The sequence below is a fragment of the Rhinopithecus roxellana genome, chromosome 15 (genome assembly GCF_007565055.1).
Source record: "Rhinopithecus roxellana isolate Shanxi Qingling chromosome 15, ASM756505v1, whole genome shotgun sequence".
Taxonomy (NCBI): Eukaryota; Metazoa; Chordata; class Mammalia; order Primates; family Cercopithecidae; genus Rhinopithecus; species Rhinopithecus roxellana.
This window is the reverse complement of record NC_044563.1, coordinates 96,556,595-96,572,862: the sequence shown is the minus strand read 5'-3', so window position 1 is coordinate 96,572,862 and position 16,268 is coordinate 96,556,595. Positions and strand designations below refer to the sequence as shown.

The following is a 16,268-nucleotide window of genomic DNA, read 5'->3' as shown; positions in this document are numbered from 1 at the left end:
AGATTTTCTTGGCTTTTCTTGGATGTTTGGATTTCATATGAATTTCAAAATGAATTTAGCATATTATGCACACACACACACATAACACACACACACACACACACACACACACAGTTGGAATTCAGATTGGAGTTGCACTGGGATTTCTAGATTAATTTGGGGAGATTGACTTCTTTATAATTTTGAGTCTTCCAATCCATGATGTAGTATAGCTCTCCACTTGCTGAGTCTTAACTTATTCTCAAAAATGTTACATAGTTTATTGCAATGAGGCCTTGCATATCTTTCATTACAAGTCTTACCTAGGTATTTGATATTTGTGATAGTTTTATATAAATAATATTTATAAATTTCATTTTGCTTGGGATTGTATGTAGAAAAACAATGTTGTTTTTTTTTGTAGAATCCTCTTGCATAAAACAAAATTGCCAAGCCCATTTGTTAATTACAATTATTCATCTGTAGGTTATTTTGAATTTTCTTTCTATATAATAGTATCATCTGCAAATTGTGACAATTTGATTTCTTCTTTTAAATTTCTATATTTTGCATGTATTTTTCTTGTCTAATTGTACTGTCTAATACTTCCAATGCAATGTTGAAAATAGAAGTAGTGGGCATCTTTATTGCATTCTCTATCTCAAAGAAAATGCTGTTGACATTTTATTATTAAGAATCATGCTATGATGTTTGCCTAAAAATACTGTTTTTTGTGCACTTGTTGCAGTTGTTGGGTGTACCATTATAAATGTATCAATTAGGTCAAATTTGTTGATGGTATTAATTAAGTCTTTTACATTTTACTGTCTTTAAAAGTCTACTTATTTTATCATTTATTCAGAGAGTATTTTAAAATTTTTACTTTCAGTTATGAACTTCTCTTATACTTCTGGCAAGCTTAGCTAAATATTTTGAGAATATGGCATTAGGTTTACATAGACTTAGAACTGTTATATCTTATTGATGAATTGACCTTTTAATCATTACTATTACTGTTACTATTATTGTTACTATTATCTTTATCTCTAATAATGCTCTTTGCCTTTAACCCTTTTTTGTCTGATATTGTAGTTTTCTTTTGGTTAGTGCTTGCACCAAAACCAAAATCTATTTAACTCAGAACTTCCTAAACTTATATGAACATAGAATTTGATTAAGGCATAATATCTATTAATATCTCAGGAAACAAGTGGTATATAGAACACACTTTGTAAAATAGTGATCTAAAAGAGATGATTATTAAAGCAGTATACCTAGGGGGTTATAGATAAGAGAACTATTTAGATATCTCCAGTAAAGCAGGGTTAAGCAAACTATGTCCAGGGAGCCCAATCTGGCACACTACCTGTTCTTGTAAATAAAATTTTATTGCAATACAGCTATGCCTACTTATTTATATAATTTCTATAATTGCTTTTGCTCTATGATGGCAGAGTTGGGTAGAGAGACCATATGGCTATCAAAGCTTAAATTGTTTACAATCTGACCTTTTACAAAAAATTTGGGAATTATTTTTCCTGCTAATAATTGCCAAAAATTGTTGAACACATTACTTTGTGGGCTCAGTATGTTGCTAGTTATTTTATGTAGATAATCTCATTTTATTATCCTTAAAATCTTTTAAGGTAGGTGAGATGAGATTGTGTTTATTTTACAAATGAGGAACCTAAAATGCAGAGAAATTAAATAATTGCCCATGGTTACATATCTACTAAATGTCAGAACCAGGGTTTGAAGCTAGATCTGCCTTCTAGCCTTCACTCTCTCACTATACTAGACTGCCTTCTGGTTCCTGTTGTTTTAGTAGAGTGTGAAGTAATGGAATAAAAAGTTAAGAAGGTTAAAAAACTCATACTTTGAAGTGCCATTGTTACTCTAAGAGGTTAGCTATGTGAAGTATACCTGTTAAGTGCCAGGGTACTGGACTAATTGCTTTACATGTTATCTCTTTCAGTTTTAGCAATGAATCTGTGTTGCATTTTTAAATGGAAGTTATTTATCAAGGAAAAAGTAGTTAATCTATCTCAGACCATACTTTCAGAGGAATATTGCTGATTTAAAGATAGTTAGATAACTCTATTGACTAAGTCTATTATATAATACAGTGGATACATACCACAAATGTTTTCTCATTCTGTTGTCTAGGGTTCCAAATAAAAGTTTTAATAACCACATAATGACGTAATATTATGACTAGTGAGTTGCCTGTATTTTAAACTTTCACTTATTTTTGGATGTAGGATATAGAACTCACATTATTAAATAGAAGATTTACTTGCATGTTAATGACAATTTAAAAAATACTCTGAATGTTGCTCAAGATTGTGACCTTCACAAGTGTGAACTCTGTATAAAATAGTAGAACTGCATACTTTTTTTTGCTTAATTTATTTTTTCCAATTTAAAATATTCAGCGTTAAGGAAATTTAGAAAAATGTGAAAAATGGAAAGAAAGTGTTTACCTATTGTCCCATGCCTAGTGGCAGCCTTTGTTAACAGCTTATTCCTCTCAGTCCTTTTCCTAAGAACGTAGTCTTTTATTACTTTTTAAAAAGTATGTGAATATAATTTTTATCCCCTCTTTTTGGCTTTACGTCATATGCCTAGTAATGGGAAACTCTGACTTCAAATGAAAGCTCTGTCAGCAACTTGTCATGTGGTCCTAAGTGAGTTGTATGTCTGTTTCCTTGCCTGTAAACTTGGGCACATTTCATTCTGCTATCCCTGATATTTTTACTTAGAATGTGAGGCAACCTCCGAGGCTAGGCCAGATCTTGTCTGGACTTCAAAGTGAAATCTTCAAATTGTTATGAAGAAGATACAGTAAAATGATAAGCAGGATCTCTCCATATGATCCTCTTTGTTTCTTTGTTTTTGAGAGTGAGCAAAAGACCTAAGGTAAGGTTGAGAAGGACTAACCTGTAGTGTGCAACTAAGTTCCTAGTGGGTCTACAGCGATTATTTGTTAGGTGTGATAATGTGGTAGCATTGCCAAGGACCAACTCCTAGTGGCTCTACACTGTTTATTTGTTAGGTGTGATAATGTGGTAGCATTGCCAAGGACACAACTGTAGGGTCTTGTACCCTTAAGGCATTCCTCTTTAAAAAGTGGATGACTATACTAGCTACCACATCACCTAAGATGTGACTTGAGCTCATTTCATTTGAGTCTTAGGGAAAAAGCAAAAAGGGAAATACATTTATGGAAGGCATACCCCATCTAGTAAGCATTTTCATATGTCAAATCCCCACAAAAACTTTGGGAAGTAAATGTTAACATCCTCATCTTTAAAAGTATTTTATTTATTTTAGAAAGTGACATTATATAGTTTTATAATCTGCTTTCTTTTCTTTACATATTGCATACAAAGCTGTAATTATTTGTCTTCTTTACTAGGCTGTGAACTCCTTGAAGTCACCAACTCTACTGCATTCATTTTTGTTTTCTCAGGGCTTAACACAGTGTCTGGCACAGAGTAAGCATCCAGTAAATGATGAGTAAGGATGATTTACTCTAGGAATTAGGACTCTTAGATAATTAGCCCATAGTTATCAAATCTTTATTTTCTCTTCTTTCAGCATCTCTCTTCCTTTTAATTTCTACCATAAATTTAGGAATGCTTGAAAAATGTAAAGTGCCACATACATGCAAGTTGAGACTATGTTGACTCTCTGTATTCCCATAAGTTGTTCTGGTCTGTATCCAGTTGATAATGCAGTTGTTATTTTTGTAATAGTCTAAGTACATATTTGCGCAACAGGTGGTGTCAACTCATCTAAGTTACTTGCTGTTATTTGCCTGATACTTTTAAATTACAGCGCTTCATTACTGAAGTCATTATTTGTGGTTAAGAGGGAGTGGTACTGAGAGTGGTAGCAAGAAGACTTTTAAAAAGTGAGGATGAAAATTGACCATCTTTAGCTGTCTTTAAATTTATCTTGATTTAATTATCTAGAACAAGTACAAAGAATGGCCCTGCCTCAGTTTTTTCTATATGTCTACTCTATATAAAATACGCTGATTAAAAAGAGGTATGGTCTTAAAAATTAAAATTTATTTGCAAGATTTTGTTAAATGATTGCTTTTTAAATCTCTGCCACTCTACTGTTACTCCATTTTGTGAGCAGAACTCAGGAAGAGAAAACTCAGCAAGGATAGGAATCCTCTTCTCTTCTGGATATGATAGTGTACTGCAAAAGCAAGACTATTCTAACTATAGCATCTATCTTACAATGAATCCAAATGGTCATTCCTGGAGGTCTGGGATTATGCTTTATTGTCCTGTATCCCTAGATATCCATATTCATGCTGTTCATCCTGTGGGCTCTCAGAAATATTAGTTGAATTGCTGAAGAATTGCTTGTATCTTTATCTCAGATTTTTTTAAAAAAAGCACCCTGCAATTAACTAAGACTTAATTTTTTAGTTAAATTCGAATGTCTAGTTTCTAATACCTCCTTATATTTAAGAAAACATCGTTATTTTATTTTTAAAAAACAGGAACTCCAAAATCATTGAGAATTTTTTCTGTAAAATAAGACATTTTATAGAGTTACAAAATTTTCATTGTTCCACAAAAGTTTTTGTGAGCATACTCCCATTTAGCACAGTTTCTCTTTAGCCTGGGAGTTTTTGAATTTTAGTGTGCTAGGAATTACCTGAAGAATGCTTAAAATTAGATTAATGGGCCAACTCTCAGAATCATAGAATTGATTGGTTTGGGTGGAGCTTTAATAATCTTTAAAATTATTTTATTTTATTTTATTTTTGAGGTGGAGTCTCGTTATGTCACCCAGACCAGAGTGCAGTCGCGCAATCTTGGTTCACTGCTGCCTGTGTCTCCCAGGTTCAAGTGATTCTTCTGCCTCAGCCTCCTGAGTAGCCAGGACTACCATGCCCAGCCAATCTTTGTATTTTTAGTAGAGATGGGGTTTCACCATGTTGGCCAGGCTGGTCTCGAACTTCTGACCTCAAGTGATTCGCCCACCTTGGCCTCCCAAAGTGCTGGGATTACAGGCATGAGCCACTGCACCCGCTCACAAATTTTTTATTTTAATAAGCACTCTAAGCAGTTCTGATATAGATAGTCTGTGGATTATGTTTTGATAATGACTTTTTTTCTCCAGACCTACTCATACAGGACCCTTTGCCTTTTTAAAAACTATTATTATTAACTAGTTATCTCTGAAATCACACAGGCTGTAAGAAAAAAGATCTTAGAAAAGACAATAGGTGTTATTTCAAAGAAGTTTATTTTGATAAGAAAAGCAACGGACATGAAGGAATAAAGGAGAACAAGTTTATTAGGTGAAAAGTTACAAAATATATTCTTTTATACTCACTGCAAAATTTTTATTTGATTTTTGTCAGGTTGCCGTGCTGCCTTGTGTTTATGAAGTATGTGGAATATTTCTTTTTTTTTTTTTGAGACAGAGTCTCGCTCTGTTGCCTGGACTGGAGTGCAGTGGTGCCATCTCGGCCCACTGCAAGCTCCGCCTCCTGGGTTCACACCATTCTCCCGCCTCAGCCTCCCGAGTAGCTGGGACTACAGGCGCCGGCTACCATGCCTGGCTAATTTATTTTTGTATTTTTAGTAGAGAAGGGGTTTCACCATGTTAGCCAGGATGGTCTCGATCTGCTGACCTCGTGATCGGCCCGCCTCAGCCTCCCAAAGTGCTGGGATTGCAGGCGGAGCCACCACGCCTGGCTGGAATATTTCTTTAGTGAAGATGTCAAAATACAAATTTTGGGGATTAAGTCACATGGTGATTCTGTAAATAGTTTTTGGAAGCTTGTGGTCTGTAATTTGATCTTGGTTCATAATGATAAGCTGCCTTTGTAAAATAGCTTTATAAAGTAATGACATGTGGTCTTCTAAATATTCCCGCCCTTCCTCTCCCCTCCCCTCTCCTCTCCTGCCCTCCCCTTCCCTTCCCTTTCCTTCCCTTCCCTTTTCTGAGACAGGATCTCACTCTGTTGCCCAGGGTAGAATGCAGTGGTGTGATCTTAATTCACTGCAGCCCCAACCTCCTGTGCTCAAGTGGGCTTCCCGCCTCAGCTTCCTGAGTAGCTGGGACTACAGGTGTGTGTCACCATGCCTGGCTAATTTTTTTTTTTTTTTTTTGAGATGGAGTCCTGCCCTGTCACCCAGGCTGGAGTGCAGTGGCAAGATCTCAGCTCACTGCAACCTCCACCTCTAGAGTTCAAGCAATTCTCCTACCTCAGCCTCCCCAGTAACTGGGATTATAGCCACACGCCACCATGCCCAGCTTAGTTTCTGTATCTTTAGTAGAGATGGGGTTTCAGCATGTTGGCCAGGCTGGTCTCAAACTCCTGACCTCATGACCTGCCCACCTTGGCCTCCCAAAGTGCTGCGGTTACAGGTGTGAGCCACTGCACCCGGCTGCCTGGCTAATTTTTAAATTTCTTTTGTAGAGATGGGAGTCCAGGCTGGTTTTGAACTCTTCACCTTAAACGACCCTCCCACCTCGGCCTCCCAAAGTGCTGGGATAACACGTGTGAATCACTGCACCTGGCCCTCATTTTTTTTTTTTTTTTTTTTTTTTGTGTGTGTAGACACTCTTTTTATACTGACCACTTTGTTCATAGATAGCTCTTATTGAATTATTCTTTCAGGAGAGCAGTAAAGTGTTGGCAGTTGTAAAAATGTGTCAAATTTATGCAATCCTATCTCTGATTTACAATTCAGCTACACATGTTGGCAGAGGTGAACTGGTGGGCCTAAGGAAATGCAACAATAATTCCTCCTCTCTTCACCCTGAAATACCTTGATCCTGACCATATAATTTATTAAAGTAGGCTTAGGGTATGTTACATTAAAGTGTAAAGGTATTCTTCCTAGTGGGTGTGGATAGTATAAAGTTGTAGAATCTTAGAGTGGTAGTGACTTTAGAGGAGAACTGATACAGCAGTTCCTGAATACCAATCTACATCTAGGCCAACTGTAACAGTCACCTCCAGAGCTTTTAAAAAAATGTAAACTCCTGGTCTACTCAAGGAGATTTTGGTTTAGGAGGTCTGGAGTGGGCCCAGAAATTTGAACTTTATAAAAGATTTTTAGGTGATTATATAATCAGCTAAGTTTTGGTACAACTTTAAACTCTGTAAGAATTCTTTCTACAACATTCTTGGTAAAGAGTCATGCAGTCTCAACTTTGACAACTTCTATTTGATGAGGCAACTTATTTCATTGCTTTAAAAGATTTATCTTGGACTGAACTAGGCACAGTTCTGGGTGGGAGTCTGGGGAGTGCAGCAGCCATGGCCAGCCACCTCGTGCTCAACAACGGTACCAGGATGCTCATCCTGGGGCTGGACACCTGGAAGCCTCCTCCATGCCAGGTGACTGAGGCTGTGAAGGTGGTCATCGATGTTGGGTACCACCACCTCGACTGTGCCCATGTGTACCAGAATGAAAATGAGGTGGAGGTGGCCATTCAGGAGAAGCTCAGGGAGCTCTTTACTGTCAGTAAGTTGTGGTGCACGTGCCATGAGAAGGGCCTGGTGAAAGGAGCCTGCCAGAAGACGCTCAGTGACCTGAAGCTGGACCACCTGGACCTTTACCTTATTCACTGGCCAACTGGCTTTAAGCCTGGGAAGGATGAGTCAGGCAATGTGGTTCCCAGTGACACCAATATTCTGGACACATGGGCGGCCATGGAAAAGCTGGTGGATGAAGGGCTAGTGAAAGCTATTGGCATCTCCACTTCAACCATCTCCAGGTAGAGAGGATCTTAAACAAACCTGACTTAAAGGATAAGCCTGTGGTTAACCAGATTGAGTGCCACCCGTACTTCACTCAGGAGAAGTTAATCCAGTACTGCCAGTCCAAAGGCATCGTGGTGACTGCCTAGAGCCCCCTCAGCTCTCCCGACAGGTACTGGGCCAAGCCCGAGGACCCTTCCCTCCTGGAGGATCCCAGGATCAAGGCGATCACAGCCAAGCACAATAAAACTACAGTCCGGGTCCTGATCCGGCTCCCCATGCAGAGGAACTTGGTGGTGATCCCCAAATCTGTGACACCAGAACACATTGCTGAGCATGTTAAGGTCTTTAACTTTGAACTGAGCAGCCAGGATGTGACCACCTCACTCAGCTACAACAGGAACTGGAGGGTCTGTGCCTTGGTGAGCTGTGCCTGCCACAAGGATTACCCCTTCCGTGAAGAGTTTTGAAGCTGTGGTTGCCTGCTCATCCCTAAGTGACCTATACCTGTGTTTCCTGCCTCATTTGTTTTCATTGCAAAGGTAGTAGGGCCTGTGTCACTCAGCAATGGGACAGCAAACTGTAGAGTGGCCAGCAAGGGTGTGTCCAGCTTGATGTTGGATCTGAAGAGCCCTGTCAGTAGACTAGAGGTCTCTTCCAGTTTGCTTTGCCCTTCTTTTTGCCCTGCTGGGGAAAGTACAACCTGAATACCCTTTTCTGACCAAAGGGAAGCAAAATCTACCAGGTCAAAATAGTGCAAGTAACAGTTGAGTTTTGACTGCTTGGAACTGTAACCCTTTCAGCAAGACTTCTCTTTGCCTCAAATAAAAAGTCCTTTTGTGAGCTTGGAAAAAAAAAAGGTTTATCTTGAACCGAACTAAAACCTACCACTTTGTAATTTCCAGCCACAAGTATTGTTCTTTCTTTGGGAAGGAGGAAAGAGAAACTAATTTTGATCAGCATTTACTATATTACATTTGCTGTGCTAGGTATCATTGCCTCTTACTGTATGCTTGAAAAAACTAAGATAATTTCCTTGGTTGCAAAATGGAGTATCAGAGTAGATCAGCAGTTATCAAAATGTGGCCTGTGGACACAGGGGATCCCTGAGACCCTTTCAGAGGGTGTGTTGTCAAAACTATTTTCATCATAATGGGAAATTGCTAGTTGTCTTTTTCACTGTATTGACATTTGCACTGAGGATGCATAGCAATTTTGGGTTAAAACTGCTGGTGCCTTAGCACACATTAAGACAGTGGCACCAAATTATGTTAGTAGTCATTGAATTCTTTATTATTACCACTCATGAAAACAAACAAACAAAAGGCCACTTTCACTTAAGAGCATTGTAGATGAAACAGCAAAATTGTTAATTTTATTAACTCTTGACCCTTCTTTAATACTCTGTGTGCTGAAATGGGAAGTATGTATAAGGCACTTACACTACATACCCAAGTATGATGGTTATCTTGAGGAAAATCACTTGTAATTGAGTTGAACTAACTACTTTTTTCAAAGAACACCATTTTTTACTTGAAAGAACAACTAACAAACACACAATGGTTATTTAGACTTAAAAACCTGGCAGACATATTCTCAAAAATGAACAAAGTGAGCCTGCCTATTTTGAGGAAAGCAAGTGACACTTTTTTGTCAATAAAATTTGAGCTTCCAAGAGCAAATGAGTAGTTTGGAAAGCTTTTACCCACCACACAATCATGATCGCTTCCCAATACTTAAAAACCTTTCTGATAAGATTGGGTGGTGATATTAAGAAATGTGGTTTTAACAATATTGCATAATAGAACATGTCAATGTTTTAAACTCAGTGAGCCAATATTTCTCAAATGAACTAATGTATGGTGTTACAAAGTCAGGCATAGCTAAAAGATCCATTTAAAGGTGATTTGATTTTAGAGTAATGGAATACAAAAAGTTTATTGATATTCAAGTTTTAGATTCCATATTGCAATTAACCTTTGAGAAATGATTACTTGTCAAATTTTGATATAATATAAAAGAATAGCCACAATTATTTGAAAAGGCTATTAAAACATTCTGCCTCTTTCTATCTGTGTGAAAATGGATACTTTTCACATACTTCCACCAAACCAACATATCACAACAGATTGAATGCAGTAGCACCAGTGATAATCTAGCTGTCTTTTTCTAAACCGGACATTTAAGAGATTTGCAAAAATGTAAAGCAATGCTAGTTTTCTCTCTCTTTTTTATTTTGGAAAATATGCTTATATTTCATAAAATACTTTATAATACTGTGTAATAGGTTTATTATTGTTATTTAAAATAACTTTAAAAAATTTAAAGTTTAATTTCTAATATAGTAAGTATTGATAAATGTAACAATAGCTCTTTGGGACCCTCAATACTTTTTAGGACTGTAAGGGAGTTCTGAGACCTAAGAGTTTGATAACCACTGGACTCCATGATCTCCAAGTTCATTCCAACCACCATCATTGAACATGCAACGATTCTATTGTAACATGGTTTCCATAAAGTTTCCTAGCCATTCTCCTCTGAATGCTTTGCCAATGTCCCTTCTAAGTGGTGGCCCTCAATACCAAAATAATATTGAAGAGATATAGGTTAAGCAGCATAGAATACATGAATAAGCTATTATGAGGTGGCTTCAATAATAACTACCTTTGGAGATCTTTAAGAATAGGAGAAATTCCTATTTCTTTGAGGAAGCAAGTTCTTCCAGAACAGCAGAGTGGCGGACTAGGTAGCATCTTAAATTGTCTTCCTTGATACCTCACAAATACTCTAACCTTTTGCATTAGGAGACACAATTTTCTATTCAGTATTGTGATGTTTTTAATTATTAACATCTCCATTTAAAAAAAATACTGGACATTAGCTTAATGTCAGTTCTACTGAAAGTCAAATTTCACATTTTATTATTTATAGTTGATTCAAATTCTGCATAATTTAATATTATTATTAAGGAAAAAGAAAACTAAGCATTATGTAGTTCAATAAACATGGGTTTAATCTAGTAAAGCCATAAGCAAAAAAAGTGATAGTAACAGTGAAGAATTGAAATTTTTAAATTGATGGAGCTTTGGAGGAAATAGCAATAGTTTTAATGCAACAATCACATCTCCTGGAAAACCCACTTCAATTTGCATACAGGATATTTTTAATGTGTAATTTTTATTTTGATATATGAAAGACCAGGCATTGATATTTTCCTAAAAGTTAGTTGAGAAAATCAATGCTTTGAAGACAGTTGTTTTAATTCAGTGGCTCACTATGTGTAATATTAGTAAAATCAATGCATCAATAAATTTAAAAAGTTATTTAATTCTTGACTTCAGTTTTAATCATGCAATGCTACAATTTAATGTAAAAGCAGACAAAATTTGTTACAGGTGTTTTGGAAGCACTTTAGTACTTTAAATAATACCTCAGAATCACTGAATCTCAGGGCTGTAAGGTCATTTAGTCCAATCACCCATTTGATACTTGAACTTTCTTGCTAACTCAAATAATAAAACGAAGGTAAGGGGAGGGGGGTTACTAAAAACAGAAGTGGATTTGGCTTAAAGACAGGCTTTAGGCAGGATTTAAAAATGTAGCTTGAAAGCTTTTAAAGTCTAATTATACAGGGAGGTGGCAATGTTTTTATTTGCTATTTACCTTTGATCTATTACCTATTTTTGGTAGAGTGGGACAAGCTTTTGTGAAAATGTTTATGGTTTCTTCATTTGATGTTAAGATACTCATTTGAAGTTGCCCTGTAATTTGGAGAGTTTTTAAAACTAATATTAATATTTGGCTTTTGCCCCCAGACTAATAGCAAGTTATCCTAGATCTGGGTGATTTCTTTTGAATCTCGAAGTGATGTACTGGATTTAGAAATAGCTTCCTCATTTTGGCACACATTAGACATGCTAAGTATAAAAAATCTAAATAATATCAAACCAAAAGAGTAAGAAAGTAAAAATAACCTATGGCACCCTGCCCAATGTTAACATTTTTGTTAAATTATATTTTGTGAAACTTATACATGCATATATATTTGATTTTCACATAAATATTTGATATTCTATAAATTGGTGGACTTTTATTATACACATATTTTTTATTCAACAATGTATTGTGGCAGTCTTTTTTGTCAATAAATATAGATTTATATAATGATTTTTAATAATTACAGAGTAGTGTTATATGTTTGTAGCACAATTTACTTATTCAATCAATTCCTAATTCTGGCTATTATAAAAAACTGTAGTGAACATATTAAATCTGTGTATCTTTTATCATATTTATAATGAGCTCCTTAAGATAATTTTTGAAAGTAGTGTTGAAATCTCAAAGGATATGGACAGTAGAAGTTTTAAAACTTATTGTAAAATTGCCATTCAGAAAAGTCATACATTTATAATCCCATCAATAGTACATGAAAGTGCTTATTTTTCCACACTCTCATCAATACCAGTTTTTGTCCAGTTTATAAAATGTTTTGCCAGTATTATGAGTAAAAATATTTTATTTACATTTCTTTGGCTATTTGGGGGATTATACACATTTTCATATTATTGGACATTTGCATTTCTTCATTTGTGCACTTCTTCTTTGTATCTCTTGTTTTTTTTTTTTTTTTTTTTTTTTTGAGACAGAGTCTCGCTCTGTCACCCAGGTTGGAGTGTAGTAATGCAATCTCGGCTCACTGCAACCTCCGCCTCCCAGGTTCAAGTGATTCTCATGTCTCAGCCTCCTGAGTAGCTGGGATTACAGGTGTGCACCACCATGCCTGGCTAATTTTTGTAGTTTTAGTAGAAACAGGGTTTCGTCATGTTGACCAGTTTGGTATCAAACTCCTGGCCTTAAGTGATCTGCCTGCCTCGGCCTCCCAAAGTGTTGGGATTACAGGCATGAGCCACTGCACTTGGCCTCTTGTGCATTATTATATTGAAGTATATGTAGTAATGCATTTTTTATTTAGTATATTAAGAATATGTTAAAAACTTGCTGACTAAATATTATGGAGCAAATTACCACCATGGTCAGATGTGTAATAGACTATGACCCAGGTCAGATTATTGATTGTTTGAAATACTTGATGGGAAAGACCTTTTTTTTTAATTTAAAATTTTTGTGTTCTTACTGTCCAGTGTGATCTTTAACCCATGGTCACTCTCTGCTGAATGTATAAATGAGCAAATAGAGAACTGGAACAATCCATGGGTGATTAGGTGTTCTGAGGATTCATTTTACCAAGCAGATTGAGATTTTCCAGAACACATAATGATTTGCTCTGGCATTTCCTTCTCTATCTTTTCACATTTGTGCTGCCCTCAGGACCATAGTGACTGGTTTTATTTTTGTAAATGTCTTTTTAAGACTAAACTTTCCTAGTTCTTAAAAAAGTACCTATTTCAATTGTGTGTGTATTAATTCTTAACTCTTTGCTGCTCATAAAATGTTGCTTGTTTAGCTTTCAGTTATCTGCATGCAGAAGTATGCATTACAGCCATTTTAAAAATTATGTAGTAATGAACTCTTTGACCATAGGAACTTATTATTTTTAAATCTTTGCTCTAAACTTCACCAATAGTGCAAATCAGTTGATAATGAGATTCACAGTTGCTTTAAACATATGTAGCAGGACTGCACTGATATGATAAATAAGATTTATTGACTTTGTATTGGTGTATGTGAAAATATTATTTGTTCTAAATGTCTGGAATGTGACTTGTTCCAAAATTAAAAATATTTCTAGAGTTAGAGATCTTAATTCAAGATAGCTCATTGATTAAAAAATTAAATCTACCCTAACCGCAATATTTTCTGGTCGCAGTTTCTTTTAGCTCCCTATCCTTTATGTGGAAGTGAAGGGATAGGAGGTATCATGTATCTTGCATAATTCCAATTAATGCTTTTAAAAAGTATTTGTCAGAAAAACAAGGTGTGGTATTTTAAAATGTATAAGAACTAAAACTTCTTTTGGATTCTTCTAGAATTTAGACTTTTGGATATATAGCATTTTGCTATAAAATTTATTTAGTGGGTAACTTCTTTATAAGGAAATTATAATTTATAATTCAGCGGGGGATGGCATGTGAGGATGGTTTGAATCAGAACCAGTACTCTTTGATGGTTTTTGATAATATACACAGTGTGTCCAGGTACGCTTGTCTGGTGTCCCAGATAAAATTACTCCCCTAGATCCCTAAACAGCAGAAGCAATGAGGAAGAAAAGGGTATAATGCCAAAAATTAATGACAGAGCTACATCCCCCTGGCCAGACTGTCCTGTACTTCTTGCACTGTGGAAATAGGAGTTACAGAATTGCTGGAAACTGGTGAAACTAGAGTGGGGAAGCCCTGAGGCACCATTTCCTACAAGGACAAGAAGGTCTAGTGAAGGAGTCTAATGGGTATATTAGCTGTTGATGCTTAAATCTGTTCAAATGCCCACACCTTTGTCATCTATTAATCTTTAAAAAAATTAAAAAAATTTTTTAGAGATGGGGTCCCGCCATGTTGCCTAGGCTGGTCTTGAACTCCTGGACTCAAGCAAACCACTTGCCTCAGCCTCCCAAAGTGTTGGGATTACAGGTGTGAGCCACTGCACCTGGCTCTATTATCTATCAATCTTGACTAGAAAATATAATAAATTACCTGATCATTTAGGTAAAGCATATTTTAGGGGTTGGAGAGGGCTGAGTTAGATATTTATTTCGTATTTCATCTTAATTTCAGATGCCTATACCTAATCTATTAAGGTCATTTGTGCTATAATTGCAAAGTTGGGTGCAGTGGTTCCTACAAATGATGTTGATCAAGATCCATTGTTTTTCAGAAGGATTTTATTTAAATCTAGTTAGCTGTAACTAACCTAGATATTTGCTGGCTATATTTAAAAACTGCAGATTGAATCAAACCAGTCCCTAGAGCCTAGGAAAGTTTCTGACCTAAATTAGGAACCCAAGCTCTATTATTATTTTTTGATGACTGCTACTCATAGCCATGCTCACATTTTTGAAAGAATACAGCCTCTGTAACAAAGTTTCTTTGTTTTAATGGAACTAAAAATATGCTGTATTTAGACCAAACAATAAAAATAAACTACCAAACTACCTTCTAATGCATGGGGGTCCTGGATAGAGGAAATCATAGGCATTTAGAGGCATAAAATGACTCTTTGTATGTTAAAAATTTGTATAAGGCTAGCTCTGTGTGTTTGAGTTGCATCTGTTACCTCTTCAGTGAGAATAAAGTATATGTGAGCAAAAGAATTTTGAATTGAATTATGGCTTATACAGAATGCATTGTATATAATAACCTAAGCATCTTATGGGTTCCACACCTAGGTAGAACAAACACTTCATTCTTTCTTATTATTTCTACCTACAAGATATTCCTGTCAAGCACATTTAAGATATTCTCTGTGAAGCTAATTCATTTCAACTTGCAGACATAAATTGTTTTTCAAATATAAATTATAAACCTATTTCTTTCTTTCTCTTAAAAATTTTTTCCCTTTTGTTCTTACTTATTTGTACTTTTAACACCTACTTTATTACCGATTTTTTTTTTTTAAAGAGCAATATTGGATGGAGATCTGGCATTCTTAGATGTAGAACAATGAAATAATTGTTTCTTTTGGCATTATCATTTTTGAAAAAGTTATTAGAGTAGATGGGGATAACTACATGAGTTAAAAATCATATGATTTGTAGCCAGAATGTATACTTCTTTCATAAAGCATATAAATGCAATATACTTATCCTTTTTAATTTCATTTTCTATTAAATTTTCAGGTCACTTTCATGAATTCAAAGGCAATTTACCAGTGATTTCTGGGTGCTGGGGCTGATATTTTTTGTGCATATTTGTAAGTATTGGTTTATTTATTACTTTTCTCATTGTGCAATGAAACAGTTACAGTTTGTAAACAAGTTCTTAACTCCTAGTATGTGTGAATTTTTATTAGTTTTTTTGCGATTGTTTTGTAATTATTATTTTTTGATTAGTGTTTTCTTGGGAGGAGCATACAAAAAAGTACCAGCTGGTAAAAAGCCTCAATTTGTTGTAATTTCCAGTGAAATAACACAATGCAGGGCCCATTATAATAAGCTTAAAGAATAAATATCTTACTCTTTGAGAATAGGGCTCAATTGTAGGAATGAGTTATCTTAAAGTGTCTAGTCTATATATACATGAATAATTTACACTGATAACTTCTGATAGTCTTCTGGTTGGCTGTACTTGAAAAGTGCTATGTGCCTGTGCCCATAGAAAAGATGTGAGACAGTATAGAATTCAAAGAGCTGTCAGCACATGAGGAGATAATGTACAGGCATACCTCATTTTATTGCACTTTGTTTTATTGTGCTTTGCAGATTTTTTTTAAAACAAATTAGAGGTTTATGGCAACCCTGCATTGAGCAAGTCTATTGGCACCGTTTTTGCAGTAGCATGTGCTCACTTCATGTCTCTCTGTTACATTCTCATAATTCTCACAATATTTCAAACTGTCTCGTTATTATTATGTCTATTATGGTGATCTG

General features: G+C 35.6%; 1 protein-coding gene and 1 pseudogene across 12 annotated transcripts in view; both read left to right on the top strand.

Annotated features, from left to right (window-relative positions):
- Positions 1 to 16,268, top strand: part of SOX6 (SRY-box transcription factor 6) — a 702,902-nt gene that overhangs the window by 127,996 nt on the left and 558,638 nt on the right. For all 12 annotated transcript variants that reach the window (XM_030918953.1, XM_030918959.1, XM_030918957.1 and 9 more), the window contains one exon: positions 15,519 to 15,592. The gene's annotated coding sequence lies outside the window, so the exon portion shown is untranslated. Of the gene's footprint in view, positions 1 to 15,518; positions 15,593 to 16,268 lie in introns of those variants that run through there.
- LOC104659575 lies at positions 7,283 to 8,196 on the top strand (annotated as a pseudogene).